The 13,724-nt window shown below is 40.5% G+C and overlaps 1 pseudogene; it reads right to left on the bottom strand.

Moving 5' to 3' along the window:
• Positions 1–7,873: 7,873 nt before the first annotated feature.
• LOC105716225 (SURP and G-patch domain-containing protein 1-like) lies at positions 7,874–9,771 on the bottom strand (annotated as a pseudogene).
• Between the last annotated feature and the right edge of the window lie 3,953 nt (positions 9,772–13,724).

The following is a 13,724-nucleotide window of genomic DNA, read 5'->3' as shown; positions in this document are numbered from 1 at the left end:
TTTCTTTGGGTCCTTTTAAATTTCATCATTTAATATTTAAATATTTGATTCATCTAGAATTTATTGAGTAGTAGGTCTAGCTTTGCTTTTTTTTTAATAGCTAGCTGCTTGAAACAACCATTTAAAAAACAAATCTAATTTAATTAGCTTGTTTTAACCATCGACAATGTATACATATATCAAAACATCATGTATATCATAAATACATACTTTGTCAATTAAAAACATTAAAAAGAAAAAAGAAAAAGAAAATAACTGTCTATTTCCTCCATTAGTTTGAAATACCATCTTGATGTTACATACTAAATTTCCATATATACTTACATCTTTTAGTTTGGTACAGCACATTCCCAATTTTGTAAAGCAAATTTATTTTCTTTGGCATAGAAAAGACAGAGGAAAAATATACATCATGTTTATATCAAATAAATGAAGCAGAGCCTTGATAGCCTAATTGTGTTGGCCTATGTTGTTTTCTTAGTGTTTTAACCTATCATTTCTGAGGCAAATTCTGAAACCAATAGAAAATTAATATCAGATGAGGCTTTAGTGCTTAGGACTCTTGGTTGAAAGTAAAACAGAAATATCTTAAATTTAATGGTATAAATTTTGTAAATTCTCTGCATACTGTTGCTTCTGATAGGTCAGTATTTAGTGAAATAGTTCAGCATGATGAAACCAGTGTAACATTCAAGTTAGTTGGAATACACTTACTTTCCTTAGTTAAATCTAACATTATTTGAAAATGTTAGTTTATTACTGAAAAATCCATGCTAGCCTACAAGACAAATAATACCCTACTAAATATAACAGACCCCACACATCCCTATAATTCCACAAATTAATGGTTTCGGGCATAGAGAACCCCTACCATGGTCAAGAATCCAAATTAATTATTTTTGCATATGTTTCTAAAACTGAGTCCTCGAGGAGGCAACAGAAACTAGTGATGTTGAGCACTAATAGTACTAATTCCACTGACAACCCTCCAATTTTAAAAATAATTGGGTACTTCTTCAGTTTTCTGTGTGGCACTGAAGGTTCACAGCTCCTTAAATATTTACATAACACCATTCTTGGGGGAATCTTTAAGAGTTACCCTTCCTACTCCCCAAACACCAGAACTAAGCCACAAAGGAAGCAGTAACAGAAGTCAGATCCTATAATTTTACAGCATGGCTTCTTTAGAATCGAGGTTAGGTAATACTCTAATTCAGTTTTTTGCTGAGCAGTGATAGTTGTTGAGGTAACTCAAAATTCCCATCCACATAATGAACTCTGTTTTTACCAGCAAATACAACAGGACCAAAAGCAGAACATCATCCCAGTAGTTTCCCTGTAAACTCCTTGGCTAGGAGATGAGATAATTAACTAAATCTCCTTTCATACAAAAAACAGCTTCTATTTTGGAGAGGTGAATTTGTTCAGCAGATCTTATTTGCTTTTTGTACTGGGTTTGATGGAGACAAACTCCAATTACCCATCAATATTTCTCAGTTGGAGATCTGATGGTGCCTTATGATTTTGTCAAAGGAAGTATCTTCAATTACCTTATTATCATAAATATTAAGAGGAATGTGCATGTTGACTTTTTGCCCATCTAATTCATTTCGGTGCCCTGTTTGGCCAACTGATAATGTGTCAGTAGGCTATCCTTTAAATTCTTTAAATGTTGAAGGGAGAAATGTCATGTCTTATTTAAATCTTTCCAAATGCTTTCCCTCAAACTATATCTTCCATGGTTGTTGGTAAAGAATAATTAGATGGGGTTGAAAGTTGTATACACTCTTCCAAAGATAGGCTATATACAGTGTTTCAGATAGGCTATATACAGTGTTTCAGTTATCTACTGCTATGCAACAAACCAGCAAAAAAAATGTGGTGAATCAAAACAGTTAATTACAATTTCACAGTTCTGTACGTTGATTGTGCTTATCTGGGCAATTTTCACTTTCTTTCATGCAGTTGCAGGCAGATAGAGAGTGGCACTGTAGTCACCTGAAGTTCAACTGGGCTGGACCTTCAAGATGGCTTCTTCCCTTGCATGCCTGGACCCTCATCGTGGATGGCTGGAACAGTTGGCCACTGGCTAGGTGAACCACCGACTGGGGAAATTTATGAAATAGGAGACATGGTTAAATACATCTTTAGGAAATTTCTTCTTACTGTCTGTGATTGCAAACCCCCCTACAAGTTTTATGTACTTAAAAGCCAACTACTTTATAAGGTCTGAGATGCCTTTTAAGCAGATTGGAAGATAGGCACTCTGTAATGGTGTGCAATGTCTTTGCTTGTTGCTTAGAAAGTCATGCACAAATTTTTACTAATACTGAAAACTCAAGCCTTTGGCAGTGTTCTTCAGTGTTTAGAAATTTGTATTTGTTTCATTAAAAATTAAGAAAATTTTCTTATGAGCTCCAAATGAGCTTACCCTTTAAAATATTTCTAAAAATAAGAAGCATGTCTTAAGTTCTCCTTTGATATACTGTTGGAAATTAGATTGTAACTATGTAGAACTTAATTTTTTCATATTCAGTTATTTTTCTTAATTGTCTCAATTTTTGCTTGCAAGGAACCATATGTATACAGATTACATGTTTTCTCTAGATCTTGAAATCTAGGTTATTTGTACTCTTTTAAACCCATTTAATTTTTTTTTTGATGTGTTAGTGAAGAGTATCCTGTGGTTTTTCACTGTAATTTTTCTTTAGGACACAAGTTAATAGATGCCTGGAGGAATTTAAAAAATAGATATAAATATGCTACATTATAATTCAGTAAAAGTTTATTATCCAATCTCTGCCTGACTGCTGGAGTTGAGACATAAATCTTCTCCTGCTTCAGTGCTCCATTAGACTCAGACTGAAATGTACAATATTAGCTCTCTCGTTCTCAGGCCTTTGAACTACACTGCTGGCTTTCCTGGGTCTCCAACTTGTAGTGGGACTTCATGGGACTTCTCAGATTCCATAATCAATTCAGCAACACTGAATCTAAACCAGATAAGGCAATTTCAGCACTTAAGTCAGACTCCAAGATTGACTTGCCAGTATCAAAACTGAGACGCACTTCTGAAATTGTCTTTGTTAGAAAGTTGAGGTGCCCGTGGAAGCTCAAGCTAACAGGAGATATCTAGCAAGTGTGCTGCTATTTGAACCTTATGCCTTTAGGAGAATTGTGTTGGAGGTTTACATTTGAATGAACGTAGGCTTTAGGGAGCAGAGTTGAAACGCTGTTGGATGAAAACACACAAGGAAAATTGAGGAGGGCAACAGAAAGCCAGCATTTTAGATATATTTGGAAGTTGAGAAGCCTTCAACGTTCACTGAGGAGGACTTTTCAGAAATGAAAAATTGGGAGAGTAGGGTGTTTCATGAGCCAGGAGAACGGAATGATGGTTTTTACACTGTGATCCCCAAAGTCCCACTAGGGGTTACCACATTTTGTAATAGCAGAGAGGAATAAATAGATGTGACTCTACACCTCTCACTAAAATCAGAGCTGTGAATACATTAAAAAAATCACTCCAGTGACTTTCATCTTTGATTGCAAGTGTAAAAGATGAAGAAAATTTTATTCACTAGACCTTATCTTAAGGAGAAAACTGCTTGATTTCAGGAAGAGAGACAAATCTCAAAAGCATGCTCCAACAAAATAAGATGCTTACTGAACTACTAAACAGGAGAAAAAGAGAGAAATTGTTTTGTTTCTGAAAAGAAGAAAAGGAAGAATGAATAAAGAATTAAGGGAGAAAAATGGGTAGTAAAAGAGAAGGCAGATCTTATGATGTAGTTTTATGACTCAGATATCATCAATAATGTTTCTACACATAGAAATCTTTTTCTTTAAATAAATGATAAAGTTTCTGAATTTTGTTTTGTGCTAATATAGAGGAAAATAGATTTGTGCTAATATGGAGCACAAATTTTATGTTGTGCATAGAGCAGATATTTGGAGAAAGTCCCATGATTATGTAAAATTTGGGAATTTGAAGAGATCATGAAGAGGCTTTGAATTTTCACAGGCCAAGTGTATTTGAAATAGGACTTCTCTCTCTCTCTCTCTCTATTATACTTTAAGTTCTGGGGTACATGTGCAGATCTTGCAGAATTGTTACATAGGTATACACATGCCATGGTGGTTTGCTGCCTCTATCCCCCCGTCACCTACATTAGGTATTTCTCTTAATGTTATCCCTCCCCAATCTCCCCACACCACACTATCCCTCTCCTAGTTCCCCACCTCCCAACAGACTCCAGTGTGTGATGTTCCCCTCCCTGTGTTCATGTGTTCTCATTGTTCAACACCCACCTATGAGTGAGAACATGCAGTGTTTGGTTTTCTGTTTTTGTGTCAATTTGCTGAGAATGATGATTTCCAGCTTCATCCATGTCCCTGCAAAGGACATTAACTCATCGTTTTTTTACGGCTGCATAGTACTTCATGGTATATATGTGCCACATTTTCTTTATCCAGTCTATCATTGGTGGGCATTTGGGTTGGTTCCAGGTCTTTGCTATTGTAACAATGCCACAATGAACATACATGTGCATGTGTCTTTAAAACAGAACGGTTTATAACCCTTTGGGTATATACCCAGTAATGGAATTACTGGGTCAAATGGTAATTCTATTTCTAGATCCTTGAGGAATTGCCACACTGTCTTCCACAATAGTTGAACTAATTTACACTCCCACCAACAGTGTAAAAGCATTCCTTGAAAAAGGACTTTTTAGAGTCGCTCTGGCCAGTAGAAATGTACTGTGAGCCATAAAACACAAGCCATATATGAAATTTTAAATGTTGTAGTTGTCAGATATAGTTGTCTACATGCCCCAACATTATAATATTCACACTTGAATGATTTTTTTTTCTAACATGCTTCACCTTAGTAAATGACCGCCACTGTTTTTAAAATTAAGTAAATTATATACCTAGGAGAATGTACTGTCTCCCTCACTCATTCTATACTATCTTCATAAATTAATGAATCCTCACACATACTTTTTAAATTTACCCCCTGTGATAGACACAATAATGTCCCACCAAAAATGTCCACATTCTAGTCCCTCAAGCCTGAGAATATATTTCCTTACATGGCAAGAAAAGACTTTGCAGGTGTGAAGCTTTTGAGATAAGGAGGTTATTCTAGATTATCTGGATGAGCCAAATTCAAGGTAATCACAAGGGTCTTTGTAAGAGGGAAGTGGAAGTATCACAGACAGAGAAGGTGGTGTGACAACAGAGAAAGAAAGTGATGTGACAACAGAGAAAGAAGGCAGAGGGACTCAAGGAAGAGGCCTTGAGCCAAGAAATGCAGCAAAACTGGAAAAAATGTTGAAATAGATTCACTCCTCTAAAGTAACAAGAAGAGACACAGCTCTGCTGACACCTGGGTTTTAGTCTCATAGATCCATTTCAGACTTCTAACTTCCAGAACTAGGACACCTAGGTGTGATAAGGTGGGGAAGAGGTAGAAGTTGTTCTTTTGCATGCCTGGTGTTTGCTTCCATGTAAGAGCTACATTAAGGAAATACTCCTGGCCTCTTTCTTGAACAGCAGTGTCTTAATCTTATTGGCACACCTGTATGATACCAAATTATTCTTTTAAGGAAATCAACATATCACTAAAAATGCATAGAAAAACATCTGGTAATATGTGGAGCTATGGTATAAGTACATATGTGTGGGTGTGCACATACCTGACTTTTATGTTTGGAACTGAAGCCAGCCATCTTCCGTAGGACAAATTTTTAATCTGCTAAAGAAACACAAGAACAGGGTTCACTTTTAGCTAGCCATTTGTAAGGGTCTAGTTTTCTTCATTTGATCAAAGGAATATAATCTAATACTTTAAAAATAGGGTCGAAACAGCATTATGAGGAAAATATTTATAATTGTGTAAGAAGAATCATTCTTTTTTAAATTCAAATTGTATTTTAGCTTTAGAAGTCTTTACTAGATCTTTTAAAAATCACAATTAAATATTTGAGACTCTAGGTAACCCCCCAAATTAAAAATAGTATATTAGTTATTTTAAACAGTATTCATCACTTTTACTTTTTATAATAAACTTATGTAAACATTTGAATATGCACACTGGTACATATATAGGACATGTAGTGTATGTGTATCATTCTAAAAATATGAGGAAAAATTTTACTTAGTATAAAAACATGTATATATAAGTGTGCAGGAGAGTTTTTGAATTAAAATCTGCTTTTCATAATACCATTTTGAATAAAAATTATGGATATTGATTCCCTGATTAAAGGAACTCTGTCTTCTCAAAAAAAAGTTTCATGTCATGGCTGGTTTTGAATCACTGGCAGGAAGGGTTTTTTTTTTTTTTTTGGTAAGAATTAAGCTGCATAGTTTACATTTAGGCTGATCATGCCACCTTTGCTGCCATCTCATTTGATGTGATATGCAGCATATCTAATTCCAGCACCTGAAAGTTTAAAGTGCTTTCTTTCTGAAGAAAAATAATTCTCCATCTACATCTATAGGCTTTGTCAGATGGGGAAGCACATGTGATAATAAATATTACCAAAGAAAGATTGAAAAATTCCCAAATTAGGTTCTAATGATCACTCTCCCTTTCCAGTTCATCTGTGAGATTTTTCCCAGATTTGAGCATGGTTAAAAATTAAAAAAACAAACAAAAAAAAAAACCCCAAAAAAACCCAACTAAACACCTATGTTGTTCCAAAGACTTGCTAGCTATTCTATTCTGTGGCCAATATTTCCTTGGTCACCACATCAGTGCAAGCATGATTTAACTAACGGTTAGTTAAAATAGTAATATTTATAGACTTTATGTTTAGAGGATAAGACATTGATAGAACACCAATGATTTTGAACATAGGCTCTGGAGAGAGCTAGATGCTAATTTTGACTCCTTAACCATCTGACCTTGAACTAGTTAGTCTCTAGACCCCAATTTCCTCATCTGCAGAATGTGAATAATGAGTGTTTTTGTGCAAATACCATGAGATATGTATGTATACTAGATATTTTCATTTGTTCCTTCAGATCCACTGTCCACCTTCTCCTCGGTCTCCCTCTCAGGAGGCTGACCTGCATAGACCACTAGAGGCTCCCTTGTCCTTTGCTTTTTTTGGTTTAGCCAATAGGGTGCCCAGACAGAAGATCAGAGGGAGGGCTGAGAGTGAGACTGGGGATTTATTCTGAAAGATTTCCCTGCAGCATTGCCTTAGGCTGTTACTATTCCTCCGCAGAAGCTTTCTAGGAGACTCTCTCCTTCTGTGTTCTGGAAAACTACTCCCTACCCTCTTCCCTTCAGGCTTAAGGACAGGTAACAGCCCTGCTATTACTAGCTCCAGGGCACAGCATCATCCCTACAACCTGCCACATCTTTGCAAATAATCCCTTTATTAAACTCCCTAAGAAAATCCCAATTTAACCATGTCTCCTTTTTTTTTTTCTGGGATATTGATTGGTACAGTATGTGTTTACCGTAGTGCCTTGCACATAATAAATGTCAAACTCAGTGATACTTATCATTAAGAAGACTGAAAGCATGTAATCAATCTTACAGTATCTATACATCTGCTGTGCTGAACAAGTGTGGTGCTTGGATTGCGACAAAAACACAGCTTAAATAAAAATAATTTTACCACTGTGTGTTTAAACTTCATTTGGTGATGATAACTTCCTCTCCCTGGAGGAAAACTCTAGAAGTCCCATGATTTCTCTACTCATTCTTTCTTTTCTTTTTTCTTTTTGATAAGCACTGAGACTTTATTACATGGCATGGCATTCATGACAACGGGAGGAGTGGGCAGAAATGCAGGCCGGAACATTCCACAGACCAGGGACAGTTTCCAGAAAGTATGTGTTTCCAGACCACTCAGTAAAAAGACCGTCTGGCATTGTTCCGGGGGAGAGGGGGGTTGGACCGGAAGCGGTAGGCTAGCATCATCCTCTGGCGGAAGGCCTCGTACTCAGCGTCCTCCTTGGAGAGCGTAGCCGGCCGGTCGGTACCAAAGCCGGCACCATCCGCTGTGGTGGTGCACTTATTGATCGGGTTCTTGATGCCCTGGCCCTCCAAGCCCAGCCCCTCGCCCTCCTTCCAGCCCATCTTCACCAGCATCTGGTAGCCGAAGTTCTCCTCGGTCAGCTTGCACTCTTTGAACTTTGGAGTATTCAGGCCCGCGGCCCTCCTTCAGGGCCTTGAAGGTCTCCATAAACTTCTTCAGCTTGCCTGGAGGCAGGAAGTCTCCGATGAAGTGCTTGGCCCGGCCCATCTTCGTCAGCCGCTCGGTGCATTCCCTCGTCGTGTCCATCTCCATGCGCAGCAGCTGGTGTTCCTGGGTGCCCAGCTCGCTGTCCACCTCCTCGTCGCTGTGGTAGCGGTGCTGGTGCTGTGCACCGTCTTCTCCCAGAGCAGCTGCATGTCCTGCGTGGCCGCTTGTGTTCCATGATCACGTCGTACGTCTGATGCATCTCCTGCTGCTCCTTCAGCGGCTTCTTCCGGGTGCCCGACAGCTCTGTGACACCACTAGCCCCATGGACTTCCGCTTCTCATAGCGAGCCCCTTGAGGTCCTGAACTGACGGAGGTGAGGGAGAGGCATCCACGTCCCTCACCGGCTCAGCAGGTGAGAGCTCGGCCTTGTCCTCTTCAGGCCCCCAACCAGCTCTTCCGCTTTCTCTTCACGGTGGTTGCGGAGGGAGTCTGGCGTCCCGGGGGCGGGGCAGGTGGTGGGTGGGGTCAAGGACCCTGACAGGCCTCAGGAGGGGACTTGCGCTTCAGGCCGTGTCATGTGCCATGAGGTTGCCTGTGGAGCCGGCCTTGGCTATCTGGAACTCTTCCAGCTTCTGTCAGTAGCACTTGTACCCTTGGCTGTGGGGCTCGTGCAGAAAGCTGAATGCCTGGTTTTCGTGGTGGTTCTGGAGGGCGATGGTTTCCACTCGGGATCCCTGCTTGCTATGAACCTGGCCAGGTTTTCTGCAAGGTTCTTGACCTCTTCGTACTCTGGGGGTGAAACTTTCTGAGAGGCTGCTGGGGACTTCTGCGCTTCCTTTCTTACCTCAGCCACCTTCTTTCTGTAGTAGAGGAATTCCCTGCTATTCTTACCATGCAAAAATGCAAACGCCGGGTTATCCTTGTATCCTCCATAGCTTCTTTTTCTAAGTCCTCTGCCACAAAGTGGGCCAATTTCTCTATCATTTTCCGAGTCTCGACTCCCTCTGGGAGTGAAAGTTTGATTTTCAGCCACTGCTCGTAGTCCTCCTCCTCCTTTTCGGGGTACTGGAAGACACTCAGACGGTGCGCCACCAGCAGCTGCTTGGCTGCGAGAGCTCATCACCTGGACCAGGGAGCTGGCCAGCCCCAGGCCTGTACGCCTGCTGATAAGGAGGGACCTCTTCCCTGCACTGGGGGTAAGTGTGCTGGAAGAGGCACTGGGCGCGCTGGCCTAGGGCGTGGGGGCCGGCATCTGTGTTGGTCTGTGCCTTCTGCAACTTCAAAAACTGCTGCAAGAAGCTACTGTTGTTGGCAAACTTGTTGGAAAGGCAGGAAAAGTTGTGTGCATTTGTGATTTTGCTGGGATGTGGGGACTGAGGGCTGGCCACCTGATTCTGCTTGGCTTTCTGTTCCATTTTGGCTTCAATTTCCCTTTCTTCTGAGCATTGAGCTCTTCTTGGTGAAGGATGTTCATGTTCATTTTTCCAGATTTAGGAGGAGAAACTCCAAACCACCAGTAGGCCTTTCCTATAGAATCCCGGTTGTCCATCTTGAGACTCATCCAATCCCACAATCTCTCTACTCATTCTTATATGACAATCCTGTAGTCACTTTAAGATGTGAACACACTCACAATTCAGTAATTAGAATGTCCTGACCATGGGATAACAAAGATTTGCCCTTGGTCGCCTCTTCTGTTTCCCAGGTCATACCTGCTTCAGGCAGCTGCAGGGACAGGGTGAGTTCCTGTGTCTCTCTCATCTCACCTCCTTCCCCCCTCACAAACTGCTGGTTTGGAACTGCCAGTGTTAAGGGTAGGAGAGAGAAGAGGTGTAGGGGAGGGCACTCCTTGGCTAGGAAGCTTCAGGTTCTCTGGACATATGGATGGTTAAAGCTGATGCACCAGGGTCGGACTAGAGATGATGAAGCCAACTCTTCTCTCTCAGGTTCTTCTTTTTGAGCTCTTCAGAGGTTTCCTACTGGGCCCTCTCTTATGCTGTTCCCTGGACTAAGATGAATTGCTTCCTGGGCGTCCATCACACAACTCAGTCTCTTTCAGCTCTTTCCTCCTCTAAGTAGTCCTGTTGGCTGAGAAGCAAGATAACCTCTTTCCAACACTCTCTCCCTCCTGACACATACCTGATATGAAACACAAAGTATCATTCAGCTCAGTTCCTATGCAGTTCCTATGGTCTCTTGGCTTCTCTATTCAAGCAGTAACTTCCAGACTTCCCAGTCCCCAGCCCACTTAAGCTTCATCAGGTCAAGTCAGGCACCAGTCCTCCATGTCTCCTGTAGCAGGGAGCACATTTCCAAGCTGTTGCAGGTATTCCCTGAGACTCCCCAACTAGGTTTGGGGATAGAAGGCAACATACCTCAACCCATCCTCTAAAGTATTAGAGATGAGGAGAGGAGAGCCCTCTCCAAAGAGATCTTGTCACCATATCCTCAACCCACCAGCTTCTCCAATCACTTTTATGTCCTTGACTGGACTGAGGGATTCAAGAGTCAGAAACAAGTTCTGGTAGGGCTCTTACTTGGTAAAGCTGCATAAGATGAGTATTTGGTGTATGATATCGATCACATCAGCCTCATGGCAGAAACACATATATTAAGATATTAGCTAAAATTGTTTAGTGTTATTTTATTTTATTTTTCAGAAAGAAACCTTAATAATTGGGATGTGGCTAAAAGAAGGGAATTTTTTGATTAGTAGTTTGATGATGGTATTTATATTATTTTTCTTCTGCCTACACTTGTCTTTTTTCTATGAATTCCAACCTCGGATAGAGAGCTAGAACAAGGGCAAAAGTGGGGAGTGACAATACTACAAGCATCCGGAATTACCGATATTGACATCTGGTGCTAGATGCTGTAGGGGTGTCATAGACAGAGGGAGGGGGCATCCTGCACTAGGATTTATAATGCAAAGGAAGAATTCTTATAATGCAAAGGGAGATACTTACAAAGTAGAAAGGAATAAGTGACATGATTGTGGTGATGGTTGTGCAAGTCTGTAAACATAGTAAGAACCATTGAATTAGTCACTTTAAATGAGTACATTGTAAGATATATAAATTATATCTTAATAAAACTGTTTAAAAAGAAAAGTAAGACAAAGTGGGAACTAAGAGAAAAGAAAGGGTTCATTCAATCTGGAGAGTCTGGGGCCAGAGCACACTATTGTTATGTGAGTCTCTAGGTCACAGAAGAAAAAAGAGGTGGATGCAAAACCTGGCTCTTTGGGTATATACCCAGTAATGGGATTGCTGGGTCAAAGGATTAGAAATCTTTCTATTATAAAGACACATGCACACGTATGTTTATTGCAGCACTGTTTACAATAGCAAAGACTTGGAACCAACCCAAATGCCCATGAAGGATAGACTGGATAAAGAAAATGTGACACATATACACCATTGACTACCATGTAGCCATAAAAAAGGATGAGTTCATCCTTTGGGACATGGATGAATCTGGAAATCATCATTCTCAGCAAACTGGCACAAGAACAGAAAGCCAAACACCACATGTTCTCACTCATAAGTGGGTGTTGAATAATGAAAACACATGGATACAGGGAGGGAAACATCACACACTGGGGTCTGTTGGGGAGTAGGGGGTAGGGGAGCAATAGCAGGGGGTGGGGAGGTTGGGGAGGGATAACATTAGGAGAAATATCTAATGTGGGTGACGAGGGGATGGTGGCAGCAAACCACCATGGCATGTGTATACCTATGTAACAATCCTGCAAGATCTGCACATGTACCCCAGAACTTAGAGTATATATATACAATAAAACAAGCCTGGCTTTTTTTGTGGGATCAGTGTGAGGCTCAGCTGATAAAAGAGCCTTAGGCCTGCAAGCACCATCTCTTCATTTTTTTCTCTAGTGGCTAAACAATGATGGAGAAGGGCCTGCCTTTTCTCACAACTGGATGTGGCAAGCAGCCATTTTGCCTAATATACTGGTAAAAAGTTGAACTGAGACCACAGATCCAATGATTGTGGAGTCTCTTGCCATCCTGGGCTGTCAGTAGAAGGGGCAGGGTGCTGGAGGGGAATGAGGGAATAAGACACTGGGAGAGCGGTTCAGGGGGCTTAGCATTCTTTGAAGGTGATGTTAAATGTTCCAGGAAGCTGAATGGTTTTAGAGAGAGACAGAAGACTGCATCTGTTAAGAATTAAAGTGAAGAGGTCACACTGACTTACACTTACATGTCTTACAATAAATTAAAAAGAATTTCCTTTATTATGTAAATTTTTAAGCATACACAAAATAGGGAGAATAGAATAATAACTTCCCATATAGCCATCATTTGGAGAGGAGGGCTCTATAATAGTTGACATAACTACTTTGGCTTATCCTTTTACTCTGTAAAAATAATATTCAAAAAAATGTAATGACACTGGAACAGAAATGTACTATTTAGTATTCTGGCATAGATGTCCATTTTAATTTCAGATTATGATAAAATCATTTGTGTAATTTTTTTTTGTTATTCAATTTGAAGGCATAATGTCTTTGATATATATGATTGAATGGGTAACTTTATTCTTCCATTCATATATTAAAGTTTTGGCTAGGTGCAGTGGCTCAGCCTGTAATCCCAGTACTTTGGGAGGCTGAGGCAGGCAGATCATAAGGTCAGGAGTTCGAGACCATCCTGGCCAACATGGTGAAACCCTGTCTCTACTAAAAAATACAAAAATTAGCTGGGCATGGTGGTACAGGCCTGTAATCACAGCTACTGGGAAGGCTGAGGCAGGAGAATTGCTTGAACTTGCATGCCAAAGGATCTGACAGCGTATCTAGCTCTGAAGAACACAGGGGTCTGCCTTGTAAGCTGCTCCAACACCTTGGCTGCTTGAGTCAGTCTGTCTCCATTCTCCTCAACACAGATGTTGAGGCAGAGCTTGTAGATGGATGCAAAGTTTCCGCATGGGTTCTCCTTTTCACCTTGATCCACCAGGGTGGAGAACAGGAAGAGCTCTGGTTCTCTTAAAAGAACTTTAGGAAACATCAAATGGGGCATATTTTGGGTAGCTTCAGAGACTCTGATCAGTCTCTGAATCAGGCAAGAAATACCTATATATGAAAAATCTGTAAACAAAATTTACAGTTCATTCAACTTCAATGCAGCAAATTAAATCCTTGATATTTGGAAAATTCTACAGGTGTCTGAAAAGCAGTCTATTAGTGGAATAGCCATTCAATTCTGGAGTCTTTTAGTTATAAGATTGTATTTAGAAGGGACTACCTGTAGGGTAATGACATAATCCTCATTGCAAATTATAACAACTGCAGACGCAAGAGCTGCCATCAAGAATTATACATTCCTTTCCTGGCTAACATGGTGAAACCCTGCCTCTACTAAAAATACAAAAAATTAGCCGGGTGTGGTGGCAGGTGCCTGTAATCCCAGTTACTCAGGAGGCTGAGGCAGGAGAATGGCTTGAACCCGGGAGGTGGAGGTTGCAGTGAGCTGAGATTGCACCACTGCACTCCAGCCT

This window comes from Aotus nancymaae, unplaced genomic scaffold (genome assembly GCF_030222135.1).
Source record: "Aotus nancymaae isolate 86718 unplaced genomic scaffold, 86718_ANA_hifiasm-v0.15.2.pri h1tg000064l_1, whole genome shotgun sequence".
Lineage (NCBI taxonomy): Eukaryota > Metazoa > Chordata > Mammalia > Primates > Aotidae > Aotus > Aotus nancymaae.
Note: the sequence above shows the minus strand (reverse complement) of the source record. Positions and strands in the feature narration are given on the sequence as shown.